An 8759-nucleotide genomic window follows, 5' to 3' on the forward strand; every position below is an offset into this window, starting at 1 on the left:
AAATGGACTTGTATCTATTTTTGGCACTTTCAAATCAAGTTGGGATACCTATATAGAGCTTTTGGAGAAGGCCTATCTAGATATTTTCAAATACATTCGGCTCCGGTAAGGTATTTTGGGACATATTCATTGTATAGTCTTTCTTTCTCTGTCCCGATTTTTTGGGTACTTTTTGGCATTTTTTATGGCATTGATGTCAAAGGGGGAGAGATATCGATGTAAAAAAAAAGGGGAGTTGTATATATTAGGGGGAGTATAGGTGAAAAATATTCAGAAGATATGGAGTATTTTTTATTATGATCATAGATGAATATTCAGCTCAGGGGGGGCAGGCTCAAGATGAAACTAGTAGATGGAAACTATGATCATCTTTCACATGAGTGTTGCCATCAATTCCAAAGGAGGAGATTGTTGGAAATTGACACTCAATTGGTTGGTTTCATTATTTTGTCATTGATGGCAACATGGCAACTTGTTCCAGCTTCATGTTTTGGTTCAATTGTGTACCGACAGGTACTTCACAGACACTTCACCAGCACGGGCAGGTTGGAAGGAATTATTGGGTTACTACAATTGAAAGACGATATGGTTCCCATTCAGGTTATCGGTATTGGAGGCCGACATCATTTGGGAGATCTGGCATCGACAATTATTTTTTATATTCATGTGTTTATGTTATTGAGTCGACATGTATATTCATATTGTAATTATCTTTGTAAGCTGACATTAGGCATGATGGATTGTAAAGGAGTATATAGGTCAGTTGATTAGATCATTTTGTAATATACAAGAATAGGTAGGTGTAGGCAAGGTTATGGAATGTAATTTAATGCAAAATATATGAGGTAGATCATGTATTTGAGGATATTTATGTAAGAGGTTATTCTGGTAATGGTTTAGGGTTTCAAACCAGAACAGATAGAGCTTAACCAGAACTGTATTCAGGCATAGAAGATGTTAGCTTTGCAGTTTAATCATTTCTCTAGAATGTAGTCTGGATTTGTATTTAGTCAATGAGGCTCCTTTTGTGATTTAGCAGTGTGCTCTAGGTTGTAAGCCTTCCTGCAAGTGCATACCCCTATATTTTGTAATATCTCTTCATATGGCCAGTGGATTGATATTGTGGGTCACAAATCCCAGCATGGTTTTTCTTTTTTAAGGTTTTCCACGTATAAATCTTTGTGTTATGGTATTCATTTGTATGACAGGCTTATTGGTTGCTTTACTTCTTTCAATTCTATATGTACCGGTATATTGGTTGGTGTATGCATGTTTTAATAAGGTTAAAATTGATCACTCTGGTAGAACACTGATACACCGCCCCCTCAGTGTTCTTGGATTCCAACATAACACACACACACACAAAGATCTTCTAGAATTTTAAATTGGAAATGGATGGAAAATTTATATAAGGACATCCATATTTGATGTCTTTCACATCTTCATTATAGTGAATATCTTGATTTGTTCTTTTATCTCTTCAATAATTGCTTCACGATTTCATAATATCAATAGGGAGTTTTTCAAGACATCCCTACAAGATTATGTAGGTGATATGCCAAGGTTTGAAGTTTAAACTAAATGGCCATGCCTTCATTATTCATTTGATCTTCTTTTGTGCACTCTCATTCTAAGTTTAGACTTAAAACTATTAGCAAAGTTTGAACACTTGACAACTCGAGCCCCACCATCAATAACTAGGATCACAAACAACTAGCCTCAAAAATTATATTATCTGAATTTTAAAATTTAATTTCAAAATTGTATATACAAAAATTTATATTTTATATATTATTGGCAAGTTCATAATTCTCAGAAGATGGCGAACAAGGCATGGGAGGCAAAGTGCGAAGATCAGAGGGTAGAACATGAAGGGCATTTTCTGAGTGGTGAAACCCATCAGAAGGTGCAAGATCAACTTCGGATTAATGATGAGGGTTACCATAACCATGGTGTTGAACTTGACAGTGATTGAAGGAAGGAGCAATCATTAGAAAAACCGGTAAAATGGTGTATTTTGGATGTCGATTGGGATGAATGTGGTCCGACTCATAAAATGTCTGAAGTAAAGAAAGAATTATAGTGGAGGAGGCTATAGGTCCACAATCAAAAACTACTGAAGATAACAACATATCGAGACATGTGACCATTGATTTAACGGAAGAGGTGGTGGATGAAAAAATGTGTTTGGGAAGATCATACGATTATTGCCAGAATTGTTGGTTCGAAGAAACATAGACGATGTATCACTCCTTGGGTGGAGGAAAATTGGGGAAGACATATAGTGGTGAAATTCCTGCCAAAGGGTTTTTTTGTTGCAATATTCCCAAAAAAAGAAGAAAGGGATCAAGCCCTAAACTTGAAAAACTAGTTTTTTGATAGTCATCCGCTATACATTTAGCCCTGGACTCCTAATTTTGATCCGTTAAAACTTGTGATATATGATAACCCCATGTGGATTAGATTGTTCAATCTTCCAATCGAGTATTGGGGGGACCCGAGTTTAGAAAAAAATGGCAGATCACTTGGAACCTTTTTGGAGATTGATGATGATATAATTGAAAATGACTCATATGTGTATGCGAGGCTGAAAATTGTTGCAGTCAAACAAATTCCATCTCATATAAATTTAATAATCGCAAATGGGGTATGGAAGAAAAGCATTGAATTTGAGAAAGAAATCTATGTATGTCAAAAATGTGGAAGTAAAACTCATCAAACCAAAAATTGCAGAATGTTTGTGCGTAGGGCATATAATAATGAATAGAGGAAAGAAAAAATGGTTTGGATGAAGAAAAAGGATGTGGTGCCTCGGTTGCCTTCAGAGACAAATAAAACGAAGTCGGTTGATAGGACACAACCAGTACCTAACTCTCATTCCCATTAGATGGATCCAGTACATGACAATGCAGAAAGAATGACTAATCTGAATCTAATCATGTCATCGTTGGAGGGATTACAGATTGAAAATGTTATTGGTGATTGCAAAGTTGAAACTGATGCAAGTAACTCAAGTCTGGAAGATGAGGAAGATGTTTTAAATAACCTCAATCTCAGATGCATTAGTCAGTCTACAAATACTCTTTTGGACAGAGAAAAAGGGGTTAAAGGAAGAAAGAGCAACAGGCAGATCAGAGAAGAAAAAGCAATAGAAAAAGGTATTGTCAGTGTTCCAAGGGAGGTAGCCCCTCCCTTGGGAAGAAATGAGAATCACATCGTGGAATATTAGGGGCTTATCTGCCCTTGATAAGAGATGCTTGGTCAAAAGATCTTTGAGTAAGCTAGGGTCAGACATGTTTTTGCTACAGGAAACTAAATTGAGTGGTGAGAAGGTGACTGAATTTATTAAGTATTGTTACAAATGGGAGGGACTATTTCAAGATGCCAAAGGAACTGCAGGGGGTCTTGAAATTTTGTGGAACTTTGATGTCTTCGAGGTAGATCTAATTGCATCCAATGAGTTTTGGATGGCCTGCAACATTATTTGTAAATATGGAGGTATTGGCTTTCCTTTGTTTAACATCTATGGGCCGATTAAGACTGATGATAAATTAAGAGTGTGGTTGGAGATATATGACCAAATGCTATCATTGGAGATGCACAAAGTTATCTTGGTTGGGGACTTCAATGCAATACTAGATATTGATGGCAAAGAAGGAGGCCTCAGAAAGAGCACAAAAGTAATGGAGGACTTTGGAGAATTCATTTCGAATTTTCAGGTGGTGGATGTCATTCCCAAAAATGGTAAGTTCACTTGGACTAATAGAAGACTAAATTTATCTAAAATTTATGAAAGATTGGATCATTTTTTCATGGGGGAATGGTGGATAAATGGAAGTTTCTCCATTGACACTAACATTATTCCACAAGCTAGGTCGAAACATTTACCTGTTTGTTTGTCTATCAATCATGAGTCTCCCAAGAACAGAAATTATTTTAAATTTCAGATCATGTGGTTCCGGGAACCAAAATTTAATGATCTTCTTAAGAATTGTGGTCGGAGAGAAATATATTTTAGGGTTCCCCTAGATTTTGATTTGTTAAGATAATCCAATTTATTAAGAACAAAATCAAACAGTGGAACAAGATTTCATTCAAAAATATCTTCACACAAAAACTCAGAATTGAAGAAGAATTGGAAGATATCAATAATAGAGTTATGCTTGTTGGGATGGTCAGGGAAGATTTTCTAAAATAAAAACTACTTAAGGAACAATATGTTGAGCTACTAAATAGAGAGCAAGTTTATTGGCATGATAAGTCGAGAGCGTTATGAATTGCAGAGGGAGATCAAAATACAAAATTCTTCCATGCTTCATCAAAAGTCAGAAGAGCCAGAAATAAAATTACTTCAATTTTAGATAACAATGGGGCATTGAGAATCACGAAGGTTGAGATTGAGCAAACTGCACTTGAACATTTAGAGAGAGTTTTGCGCAATTACAATCAGACATGTAATGCATCAGATGTTAGGCTATCGAAAATTTTGCATAAGATGGTCTCTGAGGACAAGGCGAAAATGTTAAGTGAACCTTATACATTGGAGGAGGTTAAGAGAGCAACATTCAAACTTCATCCACATAGGGCCCCGGGTCTGGATGGGATGACTATTGAATTCTACCAAAAATTTTGGGAATTTATGGGATATGACATCTGGTTGGTCATGGAAGAGTTCAAGAAAAAAAAAATTATAAAAGAAATGAACAATACACTCATTGCCTTAATCCCCAAAAAATAGGAGTGTACTTCAATGCATTATTTCAGGCCCATATTGTTATGCAATACTATATACAAAATCATCTTGAAGGCAATGGCTATTAGATTGAAGAAGATCTTACCTAACCTCATCTCAAAGAACCAGAATGGATTTACTCTTGGAAGAGAATTAGCGGACAGTATTAGTCTTGTGTCTGAAGTCATGCACTCCATACACAAGGAGAAAATCAAAGGTATGATCATAAAGTTAGATGTTGCAAAAGTATATGATAAGGTGGTTTGGCAATTTTTTATTAAGGTACTAAAATGCTACGGTTTTCCAAAAGACTGGATAGACTGTATAGGCTTCTGCATATCCATAGTTAATTTTTCTTTACTAGTAAATGGAGAGGTATGTGGTTTCTTCAAAGATACCAATGGGTTGAGACAAGGGGATCCCCTATCCCCTTCCCTCTTTGTTCTCATGGCAGAGGTACTTGGGAAACTAATTAAAACGAAGCAAGCGGCTAGGCAATGGAATGGTATTCGAGTCCACAATATGCTTGAGTCTATTACCCATTCACAATTCGCAGACGATACAATTTTTTTTGGAGAAGTTTCGTTGATGGAAGCTAAACAAATTCTAGAAGTTTTAGATGAATACTCTTTGTTGTCGGGTCAAGAAATGAATAAAGAAAAATCGCAAGTACTCTTTTTCAATACAGGCAAAATTTCTCAAAATCGCATTGCTCATCTCCTTAGTTACAGTATTGCTGAACTCCCCCTTAAATATCTTGGGATCAGAATTAATATGGGTAATAGACAAACTCAAATATGGGAAGATGTTCTAAACTCATCTAAGGAAAAGTCGGAGCAATGGAAGAATAGATGGCTTACATAGGCTAGTCGACTATTAAAGATAAAATCCGTGTTATTGGCGGTTCCAATCTATAGCATGCAATGCTTTCAAATGTCTAATCTGGTTGGTGCAAAATTAGATGGTCTTCTAAAAAAATTTGTTTGGGATGGGGCTAAAGACAAAAGGAAGATACCAATGATAAACTGGGACACCATGTGCATGTTGAAAGAGGATTGGGGTGTGGGGCTGAGAAAAATGAATGCTCAAAACTTGGCCCTTGGTACGAAACTGTCTTGGAAAATGTATAAAAACCCCAATAAACTATGGTACAGAATTTTCCAGAAAAAATATCTTGACTCTAATGAACCTAATCGAATATTCGCAATTGCAGGCACAGAAAAGGGGTCTTCCACCTGAAACTTCCTTTGGAAAAGCGGGCAAATCATCACAAACCATATTTCTTGAAAAGTAGGTAACGGGTGTAAGGCAAAATTCTGGAGGGACTCATGGGATGGGGAACTACCTTTGACAGAAGTTTTTGAAGACCGAGATTGGATTAACACAATTGAATCCACAATAGGAGTGCAGGTTATTAATTATTTTAAGGATGAGGATCGACATGGAAAGAAGATTTGGAAACAAATAACAATTGGCAATCCGGAGTTATGTAGAATGCTTGAAGGTATTCTACGAAATAGAACAATTTTAGCCTTAGATCAAGAAGATAGTATATTCTGGTGTGCATCTAAGTCTGGTGAGTACAATGCTAAGTTGGGCTACAAAGTTCAAAGGCATAGAGTTATCAATCTGAATTGGCCAAGCAAGTTGTGTTGGAATAACAGGGTAATGCCTAAAGCAGGGGATTTTTTATGGATTGCTCTTAATGGGAGAATCCTCACTGGTGACAGGCTTAAGTCCATAGGTATTCATGGGCCAAGTTGGTGTGTGTTATGCAAAGCTGGGGAAGAATTGGTGGATCCATTTCTCTTCAACTGTACTTTTTCTTGAAGGTGTTGGGATTGGTTCCTGAGTATGGTTAATCTGTGCATAGTTAGAAATGAATCTATAAAAGAATTCCTTGTCTCTTGGCCTATTTTTAGTCAGACAAAGGGGGGTGCTATGTGGTTGATTGGACCTGCAATGATTGTATGGCACATTTGGAAAGAAAGAAACAAATGAATATTCAAAGAAATATCTAGATCAATTGAATTAGTCATTGATAACCTGAAGATAGTTGTAGAAGAAATTATTTGTGGCAAGTCAAGGAATGTCAGGAAATTCAGATTCAATGATTGGGACTTGGAAATGGAAAAGAATTGGTCCTTCAAAAATACTATATTCCATTATCCTAAAAAGAAAATAAACCTCATAGCAACTAGGTAAAATTAAACTTTGATGGGGCCTGCAAAGGCAACCCCGAGAAAGCTGGTTTTGGAGCAGTCCTTCGGGACATGAAGGGAATTTTTTTTTTGGTACCTATGGACATATTGGTTGTGCTACAAACAAGGAAGCAGAGATAAGAGCTCTAGAGGTTGGTCTTCAGTTATGCAAACAAAAAGGTTTATCTAATGTGCAGATAGAGGAAGATTCTTAGATAATTATAAACGGTGTTACTAACTCCAGGTTACTAAATTGGAAATTAACTAAATGGCTTCCATGCATATACACTCTATTCCAAGTAATTATTCCATCTGAAATATCTCACATCCACTGAGAAGGTAATCGATTGCAAATCTTTTTGCCTAATCTTGGTGTCAATTCAAACATGGCAAAAGTGATAGTGAATTCAACATCGATAAGTAAGGAGATTACAGATCTGAGTAGAAAAGACTCATTGGAAAAGAAATGTGATGGGGTTGGATAATGTCCTTGCAGATAGGCCTACGAATTTGGGATAGGTGGCAGTGGATTCACACAATTTCGGCAGGTTGTCTACTCATACTCGCATCGACAGCACTCTACGTGACATGTGATAGGAAAGAGTGATAGAAGGACAGATTTTTTGTAGAATGAGTGATCTTGGTAGATTTGGCATGCGTTGCTCCAAATGGAAACATCTAGATATCTGAGTGCCTATTAATTGGCTTTCTTCAAGTCTCAGCCTCATTGTATGGAAAGGTTGCTAGTTGGGGCACAAATCTTCTGGTTGTTCTCGTGTTTGATTTCGATTTCGCCCATGGCACACTTCAGCAACATTGGATGCATGAACTGCAAAGAGACGTTGGATGCTCAACTCTGTAGCTTGTTTATCTCAGAGGAGCATGCATACGACACTATTAAGGGTCTCGTTGGGATCACACTAAACTTCGACCGCCAATGGTGTTATTCCACAGTGTATGAAGTTGTTCTTATACCTCTTGTGGACGTCATTGAGTCTAGGGAGAGAGTCGTGGAGTTGTTGTGCGGATTTGTCAAACCCATCAACGGGAATAGCATTACCAACTCCATTTTAAGCTTGCCAGAGAATGAATGGATGAGCATACTGAAGACCTACTTCCAGCCGGAAGTATTTTTGCCCTCTGATTCAGAGGACGACTGGGAGGAGTCTGAAAATGAAGGGAGTGTCGATACAGATAATAGTGAAAGGATCAGGGTCAAACACAGGCGTTTAGAGAAGGAAGAGGTAAGAGAGATGATGAGAACATTTGGCGAGAATGCTTGGAAATTTTTTAGGTGTGCAGTGCAGAATGGGAATATGGCTCCATTTCACAGGATAACAAACTCAGAGGTATGGTGTTTTCGACTGGGGTTACTGAAACTGTGATTAATGTCAAAGAATTTGTTGGGGTCATCATGCAAACCTTTAATGGTGGCGTATGATTTGTATTTGGTGTGAGTCTGGTTCTGCCTTCTGGTGTGCATGTTTAGACTCGGATTTATGTATTTAGGGTGGTGGATGGGTAGTGGTGTTTTCTTTGTTTTTACTATCAGGCTTTGATGGCAAACTTTTGTAATCTTTATATATTAATATAGAGCGCTATCCTCATAAACAATAGCACTTACCATTAAAAAAAAATATTATATTTTATATGTAAAATATTGTATATTAAATTGAAACATCTTCTATGCATATATCAAATTGTACTCTCTAAAATATAAATTTATTCAATACTTTATCGATATAACCTTACACCTCCTAAATACTAATTTATAATATATTTTAATTTAATACATCTATTTATTATCTTGATTTATCCAAAAATAA

Source organism: Cryptomeria japonica, chromosome 3 (genome assembly GCF_030272615.1).
Source record: "Cryptomeria japonica chromosome 3, Sugi_1.0, whole genome shotgun sequence".
Taxonomy (NCBI): Eukaryota; Viridiplantae; Streptophyta; class Pinopsida; order Cupressales; family Cupressaceae; genus Cryptomeria; species Cryptomeria japonica.